Genomic DNA, 22,804 nt, shown 5'->3' with positions numbered 1-22,804 from the left:
TTGGCTATCAACAAGTTCAAATGTCATAATGAAAATATGCTTACTCTAACAGAGACTGGGTCATGTTTAACCAAACGATGCTTTGACATCGTCTAATTTTTTTTACTTTTCACATTTAATATTTAATTGTTAGCCAGTTCCTATACTGTCCTTTACAAAACTGTCATGTACTGTAAAACTTAAAAAATAAAATGTTGAAAATCTTCGGGTTTCATGTGCCAGTATTCCCTCAAATCTTAAGTCGTATGTTGAAAAAAAACACGTTCGAACAGGTTTGTTTACCTGTGGACAAACTGCAGACGATTGATATAAATTTACTTTGTGTGAATGAGGCATGCATTTCTAAAGTAAATAGCCATATAAGCCGGCAAACTCGTTCACAAAATTGCCAAATACAAGGACGATGCAACATTGCCAGGGTACAGCCTGTTTAATATCAATAGCACGTGCACACATAACACACCTACAAATTACAGAGCTGTCTAATACCTACGAGGGCAATAGAACAATGTCCTTACATTAAACTACACTGCAGCGAGCAATGTCTTAGACGGCTGCAACATCGGCTGATGAATGTTATTTTCAAAGGTTTATCACTTCATAATAAATATTCAAATAATACAGTAATTAATTCTTTTAAATGTTTCGGGACTTGACAAAAAAGACAAACTAACCTTTAGCATGCAAATTTCTCTCATCGTAATCTTTTTGAATAACGGGTTGTTTTCAGACTCCACAAATATTTTAATGGCCACAATCTATCTTGTATATAATGGCACTTGTATGCCATATCGTAGGAGCCATCTACTATCCACGTCATTACATTGTATCCCACTCGTGGTTTGTACAACTGCAAAACATCGTCTTGCTATATCAGTATGTAGTAGCCTATTCATCAACAGCAAATGTTAGCTGCAGTACTAGCTACTAACCCCCATGACCAAAGCTAATTATTCTAGACTATACAGTACAGGCTCCTATGATGCATACCTCCTATGACGTAAATTTCAGGTAATGTAGAAATATTATGTTAAGATTTTGCTTCCTACTACATAAAAAATTTCATAAAACGTAAAGTGTCAAGTCGAGCGAGTTTTCAAAATAGATTTGAATGTTAGTTTATTTCCCCACACTTGCGGATGAAATAAAAATGTGCGCTTAGAATACTATTCATTACATGTGTATAAACTAAACACGGCTAAACTTTTATTACCTGGTTTTAGTATGTATTTAACAAAACTAAATTTCAACTTTATCATTGGCTAAACTTTTATTACCGATCTGTCTCTGGTTTTGTTTTCACTATAATTTATAAGGAATAACTTTGAGCTGAAAGAGAGCAGGCATCATATCTCTGTCAGAGAAATTTTGGCAAATAGCATATTGGCATCTTTGCTATTCTACTGTATTCAGCACAGCAACTACCAAATTTATATTTTGGAAGAAACTTGTTGATGTTAGAAAAGTAATAGGGGGTAATTGTGTTCCACATCAAAAGGTGAAAAAACTGTATAATGAGGTAACCATAACCTGTGGGTGCTCTCCTTTGACATATACTGGGTCGTGGAGTCTGTATGATGACCATCCATGGCATTGTCGTGGTGCTAAAATAAGCCAAAACGTAGTTTAATTTTTTGAAACAAAACACGTTACAGTTACAGCAGAATCTCTGTCCCAGTGATTGATCTGGAAAAATCAAAACTTAAAGCTTGACTTGCAACAAAATTCACATTACTATTATTTCATATGAAAAGATTCACCATGTCTCACTCTGTTGTGTTGTAGGTGTAAAATATGTGAAAAGGTGATTACAAGCTCTTAAAAGCTCAAAAACGAACAGTTAATCGCAGCCACACGAGACCGCCATAGTTTGGATTCGCTTTTCAAAACGGCTCAATTGTGATGTAGTTGTGAGAGATGGTTTCTGTTTACACTTTCATGCAACCTCACTCGTCGAAATATTTTTAAATACGCTTAACACATTCAATAAGACCATGTCTTATGTTTTTATGCGTCTGTTTAATCATCATTGTAAGGCTGTCACTTTCAGCACTGATATCCTATAACCTAGCATAAAAATTTGTTTAACTTTTAACGTTAGCTCGAAGGAGTACTTATCATTGTTAGATAAACAAGACGAGCCTGTTGATCACCTGTGATAATCATAAAATGCTGCAGAAATTAATCACAAAGTATGGTTCACATGACCAGATTACGACTAAACCAAGCCGAAACAAAACTGTCAAGTAGCGAGTATCTTTATTTTATATGGGGTCTTTGGTAAAACCCAAAGTATTTGTCATATTCTAAAGCTACAAGAAGTTTTATTATGAGCCTTTTATTGGCCTTTCAATTCACGTGAGAACATCATGTGACAAAACAATAACCAAATGTAATGAATACGTCAGAGAAATAAACTGATTTCAATCCGCAGCTTTTCGTTTTTGAGCTTTTAAGAGCTTGTAATCACAATTCCACATATTCTGCACCTACAACGCAGCACAGTAAGACATGGTGAATCTGTTGATACCAAATAACTGTAAAGTGAATGTTGTTGCAAATCAACCTTTAATAAAATAATACAGGGCAGCTCACTTCCTTTCAATGTAAATCAAATAGATGTTGACATATTCTCAATAATATAGAGTTTTATTGACCAGTTTTCATCTATCAGTTAACTTGTTCTGTTACAAAGCACTCTTTATTATCAGATAACCACAATTATTATTAACAACTTTGTTGGAAAGAAAATCAGACTGAGAAACAGAATTGAATGAATTTGAAGGTGAAGGTCGGAAAGGTCGGGTGAAGGTCAGAACGGCGAAACGCTGTGATTGGCTGTTGGTACCGACAAAAATCGTTTGATTGTTGCAATGTAAAGGGGGAGTCGGTGTCGGCACCCATACGTGAAATGTTTGAGGTACCTGTCTGAGTCGGGGTATTGACACCTAATCGGAGTCGGCCAGTGTAAACGCACCATAATATACTTGGAATATACAGAGAAAACGATCGTTATGGTGGCTCGCATGGCTACGTTTTAGCCTCTGACTCTACCGAGGAAAACTGCTTCCAAGCAATTCATACAGGGACAATTGCACATGGTTGCACATTGGTTTATGAGTAGTAGATATGTGAATGAATACTTGTACACAGATTTTTGTTCATAGAAACAAATTTAAGAATTGAGCTATGCATGTTCATAAAATATCGATTTTATTGAATTTTCGGAAATAAATTACACGAGTTTAAGTTGTTTTGGGGGGCTTATACCTGGTCAAAGGGTTAATATACTCGTCACTAAAATATCTGAGAGACAGTTTCAATAAGATTGGCCTTCTAAACCAATAACAGGGACCAAGGGATGAATGATTCTTACCAGCTTCTTCCCAAACATATTAAATATACACACTGTAAGCATCACAACTTTGGTGAATATTACTTACCCGCAGCTTTCAAGGCCGCACCAGCAAATCTTGTTCTTTTCACAGTGTGATCTGAAGCACGGCATACAGTGTATGTGGCCTCACGGAAGCTGTTTTGGATCAACTATCTTCTCATTCTTTACTCCACAGAATTCACACTCGATATCATCAGGTGCAGAATTCATAGCTTCATTGCAATGATAAAGTAATGTGATACGAATAAAATATAAAGTTTCTATTGAACCTACAGAATTAAAAGCTAACTGTCACAATATAAGGTGATAACAGTGTGAATGCTTTAGACTAGCCAATGCTTAAACGCAAGAACACTATTTAGTAGACCTGCGTGATTTGTCTCCTTATGCCAATTCGGCTATCGACCTCAACTTCAATTGAACACCGTTTATAACCGACACACACGAGGACTCACAACGGTGTCAAACGATGTCACAATTGCTTGCGGTTAACCTGACACCGTGGCAACCTGACACCGTGGCAACCTGAACATCCTCAATTCATGAACCTTAACTTCAGATTTTTGTTATGAAATTTAACCCTTTCACTGCCAACCATGTACAAATGCGGGTATTTGCCCAGTGAAAGCCATTTTATCGAAAATTGCCGATATTGCTTCATGATATATATCTACAGTAGTTTTTTCCAATCCATCTAGAACATTTTTGTTACATATTTTATTTTGACAACATTTTAACTAACATTGATATGCAACAATTCAATGGATCTATACTTTGTGCGATGATAAAGCTATGTGAAGCTACGATCGATGCGAAGCTAAAATGATCCTCCACAATGTTTCTTACTCTTACAAAATTATTACTTTCACCACCATCAGAGGCAGTGCTGCTACTTTAATTATCTGTATAATCACAAAAACCTGAATTGGCTATAATGTCATCAACATAACTAATTACCTGTTTTCTGACTCGCACATGATACTTAATGAACTCACACAAAAAATGTTGGTTTTTAGATTAGAAATTTTCAAACAAAAGTTTAAAATTGCTTCGTTGCTTTAGGTTATTTTATAGAGAAATCTTCGAACAACGCTGTAAATTTCATAAAAGTCTTAAAGACCATTGCTTATGTTGTCAATAAATCATAAAATCAGGCCACTACGCAATTGCTGGGAAAGTCGCAAAATGCGTCTATGGCAGTGGACCCTAAAAAACACATAAATGTGTTTATGGCAGCGGGAAGGATAAATAGCTTTCAAGAAGGAATGTGATATTTAGGTAAATGTAAAGCAAAGATTAAAAAAACCTTTCAAGAAAAAATAGTGTCAATTTCCATGGAAGATTCTGTGTAACTGTCCAAGCACGCATGCACAGTTTTTATGATATGGAAACCGAAACCGCACCAAAAAGTCGCACCTCAAACTCACACCGGTGTTTCCAGTTTTGTCTGATGTCCGAAAATATAAGATTCAACTCGATTGAATAGAAACTAATTCGGATCAAACCGAAACATTGTGCTGGTCTACTATTTGGCGTCGCCCGCATTACAGTGCATCATAAAGTTATTACAGTGCACCCTCGAGATACGATTACACCGGTATACGATGTTGTCACCTTACGAAGTTGAACATCGTGAGATCTTCATCTCGCTATACGAATTTTATTTCACCATAGGGATTTGAGAACAGTTTCGCCCGAGTTAAAATTTGACAGTCGGTGTACTCAAAACGCACATCGAAATAACAAAGACACCGGAATGCGGTTTGCCGAAAACATTTTCACAACGTTTAAAACCGACACGATGACCGACTTCTCTCAGGTCAGCGTTCCACGTGAGAAATTTTGTGAAAGGCACATAATCGAGAGTGAGTATTAATTTTTAGCGTTATAACCCCTCTACAAGACAAAAAAAGAATGATTTCCATGACAACATAGTTGGAGATCATAAACAAATAGGTAGAAGACGTTTGTATTGTTAATATTGCCAAGGAATATGGTCGCAACCAATCAACAATTGCAATTATCAAAAATGAGAAATTCGTTAAAGCGAGCACAAGGAGGAGCTTACGACTGACGACTTGAAGGAGTTGAAAGCAATAAACGGGATGTAGAAGAGAAATAAAAACCTACATTGGCAGAAAAGTGTTAATTTACCGATATGAACTGGTACATAGAAAACAATACATATCATTATAAATCTTCTTTGTGCGGCATGTTTTTCGTGCTTTATTCAATACATTTATGTTCTATTTATTTTATTTTGATTTTATGTTTGATTTTCTTGTTTAACCATGTCTTTGCAGATGGGCCTGTTTTTATTACTACATAAACACAAATCATCGTATGTACGTAACTCATATATAACTAGCTACTCAAGATAGTTGACACTCCCATATTACTTTCTAAAAGTTGCTAAAACCATGCCCTTTAGGGTATAAGTACGTACAAACTTCTGCATGTATGGTCACATTGATTTTCGTGCACATTTCATTCAAGACAAACTACTGTACAACCCTCTCTGAATCATTTTACAAATGTTAGCTAGCTAGCAATTTTCTGCACTGTACCAGCATTTACAGGGCACGAGCAAGCGTCATCCTCAATAAATGATAATCCGCACTAAGTTAGCTTATTTTCTTCGAGTACTCTCTGTACCAGCAGCAAATCTGTGTCTTCATGGCAATTTCGGATTTTCCCAACCCAAAAAAAATAAACTAGAGCAACAGCTCAAGTCACGTTACTCCAAATGTATGTGCGTACACTACTGTGTAGTAAATAAAATTTTATTCTTTGATGGCCATTATATGGTCAAGTGTACGCGAGGCCGCTTTTGAGAATTGCAACGCGCAGCTTTTACGCTCAAGTTAGGTTTAAAAAGGTTTTAACCAGACTCGCTAAAGGCTATATTAAAAGCGAAAAGATTTTAGTGATGGGAAGTTAAAATTTAGTGAAATAGTTAAAAATACATGCTCAGCTTTAATTAGCTTTGAATGTGTGTTTAGTAAGCTAAACATATTTGAAGTGAAAATAAAGCTTATGTTGTACGTATGTCTTGCTAGTAAGAACTCCTTACCGTGCGTACTGCATTTCGTACACACATGGTGTTGCATTTGACAGTTTTGCAGATCATCATCACTAGGTGCACTTAATACAATGCAGCTACTGTAGGTAACTATAGTTACTAAAGTTAACATACTATTTCGTTACTAATTTTCAATATGTATAACATTTTTATAAAATTTTGTATATATATATATATATATATATATATATATGTATGTGTGTATATAAACATTTTTATTGCATTGTATCATTACAATGGTTTCTATACCCCTGCATACAATTTTTTCACCATACGATGTCAACCTCAGAACGCATCAACATCGTATCGCTATGGTGCACTGTACTTGTAAAATAAGCATAGCCCTATAATGACTTGTCATTCTGCAGTTAAACGGTTGATGATTTGTTCTTGTTCACTACATGATAAGACCAAGTCGATGGCTCACAAAATCCCATTTCTTCTAAACGTGCCATCTAATCAATGTCTCTAAAATGAGGCTCATTTAAAATTTCAACTTTTCTGTTCATCCTCTCCAACATAATACTGTAATATACATCTAGAGCAAAGGTAGGGGTTTATTAGTAAAACAAAGTTTTACAGTGAAAGACAACTGTATTTAGCATAAGTTTATGGCATCCCTTAGCTGACTGGTAGTCATGCTAATAACATGGTTTATACTTGATATTCTTACTGCTTGAATTGATGAAAAGTCTGTCTCATCTCCTAGCATAGAGTGATGTAATAAAGAGTAATAACAAAGATATTATTACACTTCTAATCACACCTCTTTGGAAGAGGTTTAAACAATCGGGTGATAATTTTTTGTTGCAGAAATACAGAAATGAACAAAGGAAGTATAGAAAGAGTATACAAGTAGCCAAAAATGACTATCTAAAAACTAAAGTTTTTGCACCATTGGAACAGGGTAATTCTAAACCCTTTTTTAGACATATTAAATCTTTGAAAACCAATACATCTAGCATTGAGTCTCTTGCCCAACCAAATGGCGAGTTGACAGAGAACTTGCCACAGATTACAAACCTGCTTAATGATTTTTTTCAGCAACAATTTTGTCAGTCTGAACAACTGTTGCATGTCGAACAGTGTGAAAACTGGGCCGCCGATATTACAGCCTTGGGCGTTTTAAAATTGATTAACGATCTTAAAATCAAAAAAGCCCCCGGTCCAGATGGTATTAATGGTAATATGTTGAAATTACAGCCCGAAAAAACTGCAGACTGCCTAACTATTGTTTTTAACGAGTCATTAAGGCTTGGTAGAGTTCCCACAAGATGGAAAGAGGCTAATGTGGTACCCCTTCATAAAAAGGGTGACAGAACAGTTCCAGGGAATTACAGGCCCATATCACTGACAAGCATTCCATGCAAGATTATGGAACACATCATTTTACATAAACTGAATAGCGAACTAGATCAAATAATTAGCACCTCTCAACATGGTTTCCGCGCTGGGCTCTCCTGTGAGACTCAACTGACATCTACCATTCACTCAATTGCAAAAGCTTTGGATAGAAAAGTACCAACTCATGCTTTAATTTTGGATTTTAAAAAAGCCTTTGACAAGGTCCCTCACATGTTTTTAATTAATAAACTGAAACGCTACAATCTTAGTCCTTTTTTAGTTGACTGGATTAAACATTTTTTAACCGGGCGAACTCAAAGAGTTACGATAAAAGGGGTAAATAGTGAGAGTCGTTGTGTTACAAGTGGGGTACCCCAGGGTTCTGTCTTGGGGCCTAGATTGTTTTTGTTGTATATTAATGATTTGTCTGAATGTGTTGATTGTAATATTAGTTTGTTTGCGGACGACACTATAGTTTATGCCTCAATTGATAATTCCTTTACTGTTGTCGACTTTCAGAATAGCATAAACGCTGTCTTCGATTGGTCTCAGAGGTGGAAGCTAGAATTTAATATTGAAAAGTGTAAGGTGATGTGTTTTTCAGGTTCTGCATGTTCTGACGACCAGTTGCCATATTTTTTAAATGGAAGTTTGTTACAGTTTGAAACCCATTCACTATACTTGGGAGTGTGGCTATCTAGTGACCTTTCGTGGCAGTATCACATCGATTGCAAAGTTAGAAAGGCCAGTCAAATGCTAGGATTTTTAAGGAGATCTATATCTAGTGCACCTAAAGCTCTCAAACTACTTGCATATAAATCCTTTATTAGACCTATTTTGGAGTATGGATGCCAGGTGTGGGACCCGTACAAGAGATACGAGGTTGACCAGGTTGAGGCGGTTCAGAGAAAGGCTGTAAGATTTATTTGCAATGTTAAAGGTCGCGATATTGGTGTAACTGGCTTAATTAAAGACATGAACCTGGAGACGTTAGAGGAACGTAGAACCAACTTGCGTAAATGTTTGTTATATAAAATGATCAGAGACGCCTGTTCCGAGTCTCCAGGAGCAATATCACACAAGTTTCCTGAGCTTTTTAGTAAAAATAAAAATGAAGATCATTGTACCACTAGAAGTCAGCGTGCCTCGCAGCCCATGAATTTAACCGCAAATAACAACAAGTACCATAATAGCTTCCTTCCGAGAACTATACGAGATATGAAACTCGGAGATATATATGTCATACAATAAGCTTTATTATTTTTTGTTTTTGAGGTTGTAATTTTAGTCTATACTTTTGATTGTACAAACTTGAGGCCTGCACAATATATTCATATGAATATCTGCAGGATCTATTTATACCGATACCGATACCTCGTGGCCCTTTTGGAGTCAACATTATTCTACCCAGATATTAACCGCATCCCTATGTTCTCAGGCAAGTCATCGATAGTATCACGTATATCATTAGGCAATCGGGCAATTTATGATAACTTTAGACATAACAGGCAAAAGCTGGTCAATTGTTCCGACACAATTCGCTGCAACTAGTAATAATTAGTTTGGCTCAAATTATCTTATGATATCAAACAAAAGGCTCCAATATGCCATTTTTGATAGTGTAGTTTGATTCGGGCACAGGCGTGCGTCAACGTTGTCAGCGAGTAAAAGTTGCCGTAAGGGAATGGCCAACATTACCGCTGATTAAACATTATGTATGTCACAAAATCTGCCTAAAGCACGCTCAACTGAGTAAACAAGCTCTATTAGCTACATATGATTTAATTTCTCGTTCTAGCACATAATGAAACATACATAATACTCACCATAAAACTCTCCAATGTGAACTGATGTGGACGAATAAGCTATAGCCGGTGAACCGGAATGTTACTAGTAGCAGCTCCTTTCTGCGCATGCATTTGACTGCGCGCTTGCAACTACGGCAAATTATGTTTTGATAGCGCTTAGTAACAGAGCATTATAAAATCTGTCAAGGAGAAACAGCGCCGGTCTCTACGACTTTTGAATTTGATCTGAACTCATAACTATAACTTTTACCAGCTCACAGTTTGAACAGGGCATTTCGCGAATAGATGGTGTGTTGTACAAAAATGATGACTTTATTTAGCCGTTGCGGTTTTCCGAACGTAAGATTATGTAGGGTGGTAGGGTGTGCGGAACACAATGCCGTTTCCCTTACATGTATATCCTGATAAAGATCTCTGCTTCGCAGGAAACATCAGAAAACGATAAATACAGTGGAATCGCTAGTATGTTTAGCAATACTCTCAAAAAATCCAGAGGGTGCGTGTAGGGACTCGACTTTTACGTAGCTTCTTTAGAAGATTTTACAGCCGAGCTAAATAGGCTTTCTTACAATTCTCGTTGGAACATATTTGTAGAAAACATTTTTGCTACGGTGCCTACGCAATAGATGCATATATAATGCTAGTTGTTGTTAACACAAGTTGGTTGTTAAAATATACATCAATGTGATATCTCGTAATTTTCTACGTTTTCAGTGTCACATATCTGCTTTGTTAACACTTTGCTTTTATTTTTGTTCTCTCTCCCTCTTTTGCTTTTCTTTTATTCCGGCCAAACGTCTTTTCGTTAGCATGTTATTAAATATTATCGTTCTTGTAGAGGTAATATAGAATTCGAATCGGAGTCGAATCGAATCATTATAGTTTTGAGCTTCATCTTTGCTAGCTGTGTATGTCGTAAATAATCGAAGGTATTTGTGAACTAGAGCTACTCTAGTTCAGTGGGTTCTTTAACAAGTCGCTACTTATCAGGAGACAGTACAAACACGTCCTAACTTACTGAGCTTCAAGCCGTAAGCGAGTCACTAGAAGATCCTTTCTCCCGGTCTCGCCCTTTTCTCCTTACCTCCGGTCAAGCCGGAGTTGTAGCGAGCCGAAAATATCACAGTATTAACTGTCAAATAGTACTGTCAAATAACTGTCAAGTAACTGTCAAATAGACTTATTAAGTAGCGCTTGAAATAATGTATTTATTGTGTGTTGTTACAGTCTGAGAGTTAACACATAACTGAGGCAAAACGACAGAATGGCTTAGATAGCTATAAAATTAACTGTAAGCTGTTTATGCCTACAATGCTCTGACTTTCATAAAAAAGCCTTAAAGCCTTGAAATCATATAATTGCAGTTGCATGCAAATATCCTACAAGACTAATAAGACTGCATGTCATCATACTTTTCCCAAAGAAAACAACAAGATATATGTTCAGAATTGCAGCATGTATACCTCAAATTGCTATTAGATTTGAAAGAAAGAGTAACCATACATTAAAACCACAAGAAGTATATAATGAGTATGAGTACAGTTTGTGTAGAAGTAATGTAATATAATAAATCATCATTAATGCGAACCATAGCTAATGTTAAGTGTATGGACCATATCGTATTGGTGGTTTCGATACTCTGCCAGACCTAGTCACAGTGACATTTGCATGGTGTGTAATTTGTGCCGCACTGGTTGGTACAGTCTCACTTGAATTGGTGGTGACTGTTGGAGCACTACTTGCTGGTCTATAAAATTCGTGGTTCAGGCCAGAATTTTCACTAGCTCTAGGCATTGAGCGTAAATCACAGCGAAGCAAGTTTTGTTTTCTCGCCCTGAGGAATGACTAATATCTTCTAACCAACTTTCCCCCTTCCAGCTCGACATAAAAACTGTGAGGCGCCCCAGCATGGCCAATGGCTTTTGCTGGAAGCCATTGCCTATGACCCACATTGCTCCATACATGTTCCCCATCACTAAACATAGCAATTGTTTTATCGCTAGCTTTACCAAAAACATCTTTACCCTGGCGCTTCCTTAAAAGGATATCAATGTTCTTTGCGTTTAGATTTTTATAGCGCAGCTGCTCAGTGCAAAAGAGTAATTTGTTTCGTAAATTCCTAGACTGCAACAGCACAGCTGCGGTGGGCAGCCCATCACCTAAGGGTATTGAACGGATGGTCATTAAAACGTCTAACAATGTCTGACCTGTTTCTAAAGCTTTTCTGAGGCTATTCTTTGTGGTTTGGTTCATGCGCTCTGCTAGCCCATTAGCCCTTAAAAAGTAGGGGCTGCTGGTTATGTGCTTGATATCATTTTCTTCAACAAAACACCTAAACTCGTATGAACTGTATTGTGGTGCATTATCACTCAGCAGGATCTCAGGCTTACCAAAGTTTGCAAATTGGCGCAGCAATAGTTCGATCACTGTTCTAGAATTGGAATTTCTGAGCTCGTAACAATCTGGCCATTTTGAGTATCTATCCACAGTTACCAAGTATTCTTTGCCATTTAGATTGAAAATGTCTGTGGCCACATACTGCATTGAGTATTCAGGCACTTCAAAAGGCTCAACTGTCGGTAGTGATTTGGCTCGCCTATGCTCTTGGCAGGTAAAGCATGAATCAACCATGTCTTTTACATGTGCGAGGTAGCCAGGCCAATAGACTGAATTCATTGCACGCTCAATACACTTAACAGTGCTCAGATGCCCAATGTGCAGGATGTCAAGAATTTCTTTCCGCATTCCTGCAGGAATAACTATTTGGTTGTTGCGTAATATCAAGCCATTGTTACATTTAAGCTCTTTTTTCAGATTCCAGAGTGGTTTGACTCCATCTAGGCAAAATCTCCGGTGTGCTGGCCACCCCTTTGTAATATATGATTTGAGAACTTCCATAGAAGGGTCCTTGCTGGTGATATCTACCAGTCTATCTCTGAAAAACACATTTGGCAAAATTCCATATACGACAGCTTGTATTTGCTCATTGTTTCTCAAATCATAGTTTCAGAATTTTCACCTACCCTGTTCAAGTATACCCTGCTAAGTGTGTCTGCCAAAATCAAAGATTTGCCTGGCACGTAGACTATTTCAAAGCCATCAAGCTGCACGCGTAATCTCATTCGCAGTAACCGTGCTGTTAAGTCATTCAGGTCTTTCCTCATGATACTCAAAAGTGGCCCATGATCAGTTTGCACTGTCATTCTGTCTGCCCATACACATATTGGTGAAATCGCTGAAGGCCAAATTGTACAGCCAAAAACTCTTTTTTCTATTTGGGCATAAGCCTTCTGTGTGTCAGTAAGTGCACAACTAGCAAACTCTATTGGCTGTCCCTCCTGCAGAATTACTGCACCCACACCATTTTGGCTACTATCAACCGAAACAGTCACTGGTTTCTCTGGGTCAAACATTCTCAAAGCTAGCCCTTTTGATATTACTGACTTTATGCACTCAAAAGCTTGTTTATGAACCTCTGACCACTCCCACACAGAATTCTTTTTAGTGAGCTCCCGGAGTGGAGTAGTCAAAGTAGCTAGATTATCACAAAATTTTGAAAGGTAAGTGACCATTCCTAAAAACCGCCAAACATCTTCTTTGCAAACTGGGTCGGGCATAGCAACTATGGCCTCTACTTTTGCAGGATCTGCTTTTATAACCCCATTGCCTAATATATGGCCCAGGTATTTTAGTTCAGTGCGTTCAAAGAAACATTTGGACAAGTTCAACTTCAGATTGACAGCCTTGCATTGCTCAAGCACTGCAGCCAGAAGTTTGTCATGTTTAGATTTAGTAGGAGCATGCACTAGCAGGTCATCGACATACACCTCAACACCCTCAATATCACCAAACAACTCACTCACTGTTCTATGAAAACCCTCAGGCGCAGAGCTAATGCCATAGGAAAGCCTCAAGAATCTATATCGGCCAAAAGGTGTTGAAAAAGTGGTTAGCATGCTACTACTATAGTCAAGCTCAAGCCGCAAAAACCCTGATGTGCAGTCCAAGCTGGTAAAGATTCGAGATTTTGACAGTTTAGCAAATATCTCTGTGACTGTCGGCAAAGCAAAATGTTCTCTACGAATGCATTTGTTTAGCTCTGAATGGTCTAAACAAATTCGAAGAGAGCCATTTGGTTTAAGGACATTGACAATTCGATGGACCCAGTCGGTAGACACCCTCACTTTAGCTATAGTACCATTTTCTTCCATCTCAGAAAGCGTACACTTGAGTAGCTCTCTGAGCCTGAATGGCACACGCCTAGCAGATTGGACAACAGGCTTACAATTATCTTTCAGTCTCAAAGCGTGTTTACTAGGTAATTTGCCTATCCCATCAAAAACGCTGAGATACTGTGATGCAACGCTATTTGTAATGCTATCAGCTGTGCACACCAGACCCAATGTTTTGCTACTAGGCAAACCCAACAGAGCTACCTGTCCATGGTCTGTCACCACAAAATCATGTGCCGAAAAAACATTACGATATTCAATAGACAGTGATACTACCCTTAGTACATGCAATTTATGTCCATTAAAAGACAAAAGTGATTGGCTATGTTTTCTCAGTTAAAGCTTTGACCTTGTAGGGAATAATAAACAGACTGTGGCATGACATTACATGAAGCCCCTGTATCAACTTCAAGCTGTATTAGTCGATTTTCACACTTAACGTCAATAAACCATTCCTTACCAGTTATGTCTGTAGTGTTGATTGCGTACGCAGCATTGTCATCAGCAATAATCACCTCATTAGCCCTGGCTATAGGTTAAATGTCAACATTGAAGGCCTTGGAATTTGCATAGTGACCAGTTTCTTGGCAGTCTTTGCAGCGCTTGCCGTAGGCTGGACAGTTATGGCGAGCATGGTTTCCTTTGCAGAACTTACAGTTTCTGATTTTCAGTGACATGGTAGTGGGGCTGTTATTACTAGCTGCAGTGTGCCACCGATTTCTATTGGTGCTGTGTCTGCTCGTTAATGCATTTACAGTGAGATCAGGCATTTCCCCTTGTGTATGTGTTCTGTCAGCATCTGACTCACAGTTGACTATTGTATTAATGCTACCAGGTGGCGTATTTCTAATATATCGCATGTATTTCACAGTAGCCTCTGCTCTCTGGCATATATCCAAACATTTGGCTAATGTTAAATCACCATCAACGCCAAGCAGTTCTTCACGCACTCGCTCAGATTTTATTCCAAATACAATCCTATCCATTAGTGCCTTGTCACTCCCCGCCTTATGAAAATTGCATGTTGACCGCAAGTCTCTCAGTACTGTAACATACTTGTCAAAAGGCTCACCTTCTTGCTGGACTCTACTGTAAAATTTGTACCTTTCAAATTCCTCACGAACTCTAGGTGCGAAATGTTTTGTGAAAGCTTCTTTGACCGGTGTTATTTTTTAGCATTCTCAGCAGATAGGTTAAATGTACGAAAGAGTTCTTGTCCCTGTGCTCCAAGCAGTGTGAGCAATGTCGCCACTTGTATTTCTTCGTCTTTAGTAGATTTTCTGAAGCTATCATATAGAGGTCAAATTGCTGTAGCCATGCTGACCAGTTGCAACTTGACTCACTTGGATTGCCAGTAGACTGTTGTACAATAAAATTGTCTGGCGGTCTTAAGCCTCCTTCAGCCATGTCACACTTGTAATAAAACGGTTGCAATCCTATGATCCTACTCCTGACACCATGTCAAATAGTATAGACTTATTGAGTAGTGCTTGAAATAATGCATTTATTATGTGTTGTTTACAGTCTGAGAGTTAACACATAACTGAGGCAAAGCAACAGAATGGCTTAAATAGCTATAAAATTAACATTAAGCTGTTTATGCCTACAGTGTTCTGACTTTCATAAAAAGCCTTAAAGCCTTGAAATCATATAATTGCAGTTACATGCAAATATCCTACATGACTAATAAGACTACATGTCATTAATTACTCGGTGAATTTAAGCTCATAATCAAAGTAGCTATATTCCTGCAATGGTTTTCAGTATACATAAATTTTTAGTATGCCATAGTGAGCATTGATTATGCGCCTAGTAATTAATTTTGAGTGGTTTTCAGAAACGTTTGTAGTAAACAGTGTACTTTAAGGCCGGCTCAAACAGGAAACATCTTCCCCTTTTGAAAACCCTAACCTATATAGATATTGTGAACATAACTGTAAACCGAGTAAACTATATGATATAAAGGAACAAGGTTCCTAAGACTGATTATCGATATTAGGAAAATAAGGCACATAGCAAAATACAAACTGAAAGCATAAAACTAAAAAGTACAAGGATCAGTGCTAAATTTTGCAAAACCTTCCAATAAAAGCTGTTTTACATTTTCTCTATCAACCTAGTGGCGCTATGACCTTGCGTCCATAACGGGTGACTGGTAGGGGCTTTGGACTGACTACAGGTGTTGCCCTAATAGGTGAATCTAACACCTGGCTGCCAGTATTATTATCAATCCCTGGTGTCAAATCATCAGTATCTGCCTTTGGTATCTATTGCAAATGCCTTCAATTGCGCCTTTACTTTTGGCCCTTATGGCGCTCTACAATGTATGAACGAGGGCCATTAGCCTCTCCTGTCACTTCCAAAGGCTCTGACCAGGTTTTTTCAATGTCATCTCTCATCCTAACTTGATCACCTGGGTTTAGCGGAAGCAACGGACGAGAGCCTTGTTTGTATCTATTGGCTGTCCTTTTTGTCTTATTGACATCCTCTTCTGTCTTATTGGTTGGCATCATGTTCTGTGGTAGCAACATCACTGTAGTTCTGATAGCACGCCCAATCATGAGCTCAGCTGGCGAGACACCTGTAGCCTCAATAAGAGTGGCTCTATATACCATTAGAGCTAGTAAAGGATCCTCCTCATCTAATGTGCGTTTGAAAGTCCTTACACTACGCTCTGCTAGTCCATTTGATTGAGGGTATTTCGGTGACGAGATAAAGTCCACGTAACCATACTTGTTAGCAACTTCGCGGAAGGCTTTGCTGCTATACTGTGGGCCATTGTCACTGACTATCTTTTCAGGCATCATTCAAGCATGTTAATTAGGGCTTCACTTGTGGTCTCTGTCAGGTGCACCAGTTCTACGTATCTCGAGAAGTAATCTGTTATGACGACATATTTCATTTCATTGTGTACCAGCAGGTCAGTTTCAACAACTCTCCATGGTCCCCCAGGCAATGGGGTTTGCCTGATAGACTCTTTTACCTGAGCCGGTCGAGTTTTCTGGCACAATCCACATCTGGCTATCTTGCCTTCAATATCCTTGTTAATTTGTGGCCACCAAACAGCTACGTCAGCTCTGAGCTTACATTTGTTTACGCCCATGTGGCCCTGGTTAATCGCATTCAATACCTCCTCTCTGATCAGTGGGAATTACAATGTATGCATTATGCAGCAAGAGTTCGTCTGCCACAGACAGGTGAGCTCTATTCCTGTGAAAGTCAATGAGCGCTTCAGATTCATCCTTTAAATACCTGGGCCATCCTTCAGTAGTAAATTTTATAGCCCATACAATGGTGTCTTCAGTCGCCGATGCCGTTCTGATTCTATCAATGTGCAATGCTGACATAGGTAAAGATTCTAACAGTTCATTCACATAGTGGCCTACTTCCCTATCATTGTTATCCTCACAGCTGTGCACTGGGTGTCATGATAAACAGTCAGCTATTAACAGACGCTTTCTAAAAACATGCTGTGCCTGTGGATTCTATCTCATTAGCCTCATTAACAGTCTCTGGCATCTAATAGGGACAGCACTGAGATCACAACCATTGAAGAGAGGCACCAGTGGCTTGTGGTCTGTTACCAAATGAAAACTGTCCAAGCCACGCAGTTGCCGATCAAACTTCTCACATGCCCATACACTTGCCAAGCATTCCTTCTCTATCAGCGAGTATCTTCTGCACTCTGCTGGTGTAAGGACTCTAGATGCAAATGTGATAGGTTTGTCATTACCTTCATTGTCTCTCTGTAGAATGACGGCACCGAGTCCATAGCTGCTAGCATCACCGGCCACTGTAGTCTCTTTATCTGGGCTGTAAAATGCCAGAGTAGGAGCTGTCAGGAGTTGCTCTCGTACCAGTAGTATATAGAGAGCAGATCTACACATAAAAGTGACGGATCCAGCGTGGGGATAGAAAAAGGGGGTTGTGAATTAAATTGGCTAGGGGTGTAGATTGAATCGTGTGGAGTTGAATGAGATGTTGGGGTTTGGGGGGAAATTGTGGTGTAGAGTAGGGGGTTGAATTCGAGGGGTTACGGATTCGCTCCTGGCGTAATCGGCGGATTATCTGTGGATGAGTCATCCGATTAGCGGGGGATGAGTCATCCGATTAAACGCGGATTATCGCGGGATTAGTCGGGGGAATCGTCGCGGATTAGTCGGGCGAATCGTCGCCGATTATCGGTGGAATAGTGGGGGTGAATATCTGGGACATCGAGGGCTGGATGGTTTTCCGGAGTGGATCTCGCGGATTATCGAGGAGAGCGAGAGATTACCTACCGGATGAGAGAGGGGGTTAATATCTGGGACACCGAGGGGTTGATTTTCCGGAGATTGTTATATATTTGAAACATTGAATATATATGAGAAAGTGTTTATGTACAAAGTTATTTTTTGAAGATTTGATGATTTTGTAATGTTGAAGCTCTTGAATGGTTAAGAATTTTAAGGAATTTATTTTTGGTTTTTTTTTGTATTTTTTTGTATGTAAGATTGAAATTTGTTGGAGAAATTAATATGTTGAATGAAAGATCAGTTTTATTACAAAATTATTCACTTTAAAAGATATATTTATATGTATTATTCATTATTTCCATCATCATTTTGTTTCAATAAAAATAAAATAGTTTATGTTTAACTTAAAATATATGAAAATATTCAAGTAGATAGGACACAATAAAGATAATATAGTATAAATGAAACATTGAATATATACATAAGAAAATGTTCATGTACAATCTTTATCAGTACTTTATAATAATTGTACATATACTTATTCTCTGTACTTTATTAACACACCTGATGATCTCTTACAGCACTTTATAATGATTGTACAAATACTTATTCTCAGTACTTTATTAACACTCCTAATGATCTCTTACAGCACTTTATAATAATTATACATATACTTATTCTCTGTACTTTATTAACACACCTGATGATCTCTTACAGCACTTTATAATAATTGTACATATACTTATTCTCAGTACTTTATTAACACTCTTGATGATCTCTTACAGCACTTTATAATAATTGTACATATACTTATTCTCTGTACTTTATTAACACACCTGATGATCTCTTACAGCACTTTATAATGATTGTACAAATACTTATTCTCAGTACTTTATTAACACTCCTAATGATCTCTTACAGCACTTTATAATAATTATACATATACTTATTCTCTGTACTTTATTAACACACCTGATGATCTCTTACAGCACTTTATAATAATTGTACATATACTTATTCTCAGTACTTTATTAACACTCTTGATGATCTCTTACAGCACTTTATAATAATTGTACATATACTTATTCTCTGTACTTTATTAACACTCCTGATGATCTCTTACAGCACTTTATAATAATTGTACATATACTTATTCTCTGTACTTTATTAACACTCTTGATGATCTCTTAATACACTTTATAATAATTGTACATATACTTATTCTCTGTACTTTATTAACACTCTTGATGATCTCTTACTACACTTTATAATAATTGTACATATACTTATTCTCTGTACTTTATTAACACTCTTAATGATCTCTTACTACACTTTATAATAATTGTACACATACTTATTATTTGTACTTTGTTAACACACTTGGTGATCTCTTACAGCACTTTATAATAATTGTACATATACTTATTCTCTGTACTTTATTAACACCCCTAATGATCTCTTACAGCACTTTATAATAATTGTACATATACTTAATATCTGTACTTTATTAACACTCTTGATGAACTCTTACAGCACTTTATAATAATTGTACATATACTTATTATCTGTACTTTAATAACACTCCTGATGATCTCTTACTACACTTTATAATAATTGTACATATACTTATTCTCTGTACTTTATTAACACTCCTGATGATCTCTGACAGCACTTTATAATAATTGTACATATACTTATTCTCTGTACTTTATTAACACTCTTGATGATCTTTTACAACACTTTATAATAATTGTACATATACTTATTCTCTGTACTTTATTAATACTCCTGATGATCTCTTACAGCACTTTATAATAATTGTACACATACTTATTCTCAGTACTTTATTAACACTCCTGATGATCTTTTACTGCACTTTAGAATAATTGTACACATACTTATTCTCTGTACTTTATTAACACTCTTGATGATCTCTTACTACACTTTATAATAATTGTACACATACTTATTCTCTGTATTTTATTAACACTCTTGATGGACTTTTACTACACTTTATAATAATTGTACACATACTTATTCTCTGTACTTTTTTACCACACCTGATGATCTCTTACAGCACTTTATAATAATTGTACATATAGTTATTCTCAGTACTTTATTAACACTCTTGATGATCTCTTACAGCACTTTATAATAAGTGTACATATACTTATTCTCAGTACTTTATTAACACTCTTGATGATCTCTTACAGCACTTTATAATAATTGTACACATACTTATTCTCAGTACTCTATTAACACTCCTAATGATCTCTTACAGTACTTTATAATAATTGTACATATACTTATTCTCTGTACTTTATTAACACTCTTGATGATCTCTTACAGCACTTTATAATAATTGTACACATACTAATTATCAGTACTTTCTTAACACTCCTGATGATCTCTTACAGCACTTTATAATAATTGTACATATACTTATTCTCAGTACTTTATTAACACTCTTGATGATCTCTTACAGCACTTTATAATAATTGTACATATACTTATTCTCTGTACTTTATTAACACTCCTGATGATCTCTTACAGCACTTTATAATAATTGTACATATACTTATTCTCTGTACTTTATTAACACTCTTGATGATCTCTTAATACACTTTATAATAATTGTACATATACTTATTCTCTGTACTTTATTAACACTCTTGATGATCTCTTACTACACTTTATAATAATTGTACATATACTTATTCTCAGTACTTTATTAACACTCTTGATGATCTCTTACAGCACTTTATAATAATTGTACATATACTTAATATCTGTACTTTATTAACACTCTTGATGAACTCTTACAGCACTTTATAATAATTGTACATATACTTATTATCTGTACCTTGTTAACACGCCTGATGATCTCTTACAACACTTTATAATAATTGTACATATACTTATTCTCTGTACTTTATTAACACTCTTGATGATCTCTTACAGCACTTTATAATAATTGTACATATACTTAATATCTGTACTTTATTAACACTCTTGATGAACTCTTACACTACTTTATAATAATTGTACATATACTTATTATCTGTACTTTAATAACACTCCTGATGATCTTTTACTACACTTTATAATAATTGTACATATACTTATTCTCTGTACTTTATTATCAATCCTGATGATCTCTGACAGCACTTTATAATAATTGTACATATACTTATTCTCTGTACTTTATTAACACTCTTGATGATCTCTTACAGCACTTTATAATAATTGTACATATACTTATTCTCTGTACTTTATTAATACTCCTGATGTTCTCTTACAGCACTTTATAATAATTGTACACATACTTATTCTCAGTACTTTATTAACACTCCTGATGATCTTTTACAGCACTTTAGAATAATTGTACACATACTTATTCTCTGTACTTTATTAACACTCTTGATGATCTCTTACTACACTTTATAATAATTGTACATATACTTATTCTCTGTATTTTATTAACACTCTTGATGGTCTTTTACTACACTTTATAATAATTGTACACATACTTATTCTCTGTACTTTTTTACCACACCTGATGATCTCTTACAGCACTTTATAATAATTGTACATATACTTATTCTCAGTACTTTATTAACACTCTTGATGATCTCTTACAGCACTTTATAATAATTGTACATATACTTATTCTCTGTACTTTATTAACACTCCTGATCTTTAATTAAATTAAACTAGTAGACTTGCTAGCATCACATTCTAACTGATATCTTCAAAATATGGAAAAGACTGTGAAGTGATATATAATACACAATCTTTCGATAAAATCATGACAAAATACTTTTGGTAAAGAGAACCCTGTTATCATTCATCAATCTTTGAGAGAATAAATGATACATACTACATTTATTCAAAACAATACATATATTCATTTTCTTTATATTCTCTTCAAAACGAAAACTTACCTATACCTACCTTAGTACAATTCCTCCATCTGTCCATTGGGCCTTCTTTTTTTTTTGCTCATCCCTCTATTTACTGGGCAAGAGACTGTTATGGAATGGTTAAGCCAAACCAAACAGGAGAATTCCATAGGCAAGCCTAGGAAAACACTCAGGTCGATTGCCAAGGCGCTTGTCCACACGACAGCCTGAACACAGTGACACTCAACGAACTTAATCGCGAGTAGCCGGCTAACAGAATTCTAGCTGAAGCATACAAGCCTTATGGTATCAACGCTCGATTGCCCCAAAATCTCAATCTGTATATAAGTAGGCATCAGGAGCAGGACTAATTGATGAAAAGGAAAATTACACTGAGCAAGCTTCTTATACAGAGTATTGAAGAATAGTGGCGTATCCAACAGAATCAATGAAGCGAAAATAGTAAACAGATTTTCGCGAAATTGAAGTTCGCGAAAGTGAATTTCGCGAAATTACACATTATATATATTATATAGTCAACTTTCGCGAAATTGAATTTCGCGAAAGTGAGTTTCGCGAAATTGGATTTCGCGAAATTACACATATATATTATATAGTCAACTTTCGCGAAATTGAATTTCGCGAAATTCACTTTCGCGAAATTCAATTTCGCGAAAGTTGACTATATAATATATATAATGTGTAATTTCGCGAAATTCACTTTCGCGAACTTCAATTTCGCGAAAGATGACTATATAATATATATATATAATGTGTAATTTTGCGAAATTCACTTTCGCGAAA

General features: G+C 36.5%; 1 protein-coding gene, 1 long non-coding RNA gene and 1 pseudogene across 2 annotated transcripts in view; all 3 read right to left on the bottom strand.

The window, feature by feature from the left end:
* Positions 1–22,804, bottom strand: part of LOC137396221 (cyclin-dependent kinase-like 1) — a 211,971-nt gene that overhangs the window by 13,524 nt on the left and 175,643 nt on the right. The gene's annotated exons all lie outside the window — the stretch shown is intronic.
* On the bottom strand, positions 1,539–9,854 carry LOC137396224 (uncharacterized). The gene is made up of 3 exons (XR_010978497.1): positions 9,650–9,854; positions 3,444–3,609; positions 1,539–1,604 (listed from the first exon to the last, which is right to left on the bottom strand). It is a non-coding gene; the product is annotated as an uncharacterized lncRNA (long non-coding RNA).
* Positions 14,400–15,270, bottom strand: LOC137396636 (uncharacterized; annotated as a pseudogene).

The sequence above is a fragment of the Watersipora subatra genome, chromosome 5 (genome assembly GCF_963576615.1).
Source record: "Watersipora subatra chromosome 5, tzWatSuba1.1, whole genome shotgun sequence".
NCBI classification, from domain to species: Eukaryota; Metazoa; Bryozoa; class Gymnolaemata; order Cheilostomatida; family Watersiporidae; genus Watersipora; species Watersipora subatra.
The sequence above is the reverse complement of the archived record's forward strand: the minus strand, read 5'-3'. Positions and strand labels throughout refer to the sequence as shown.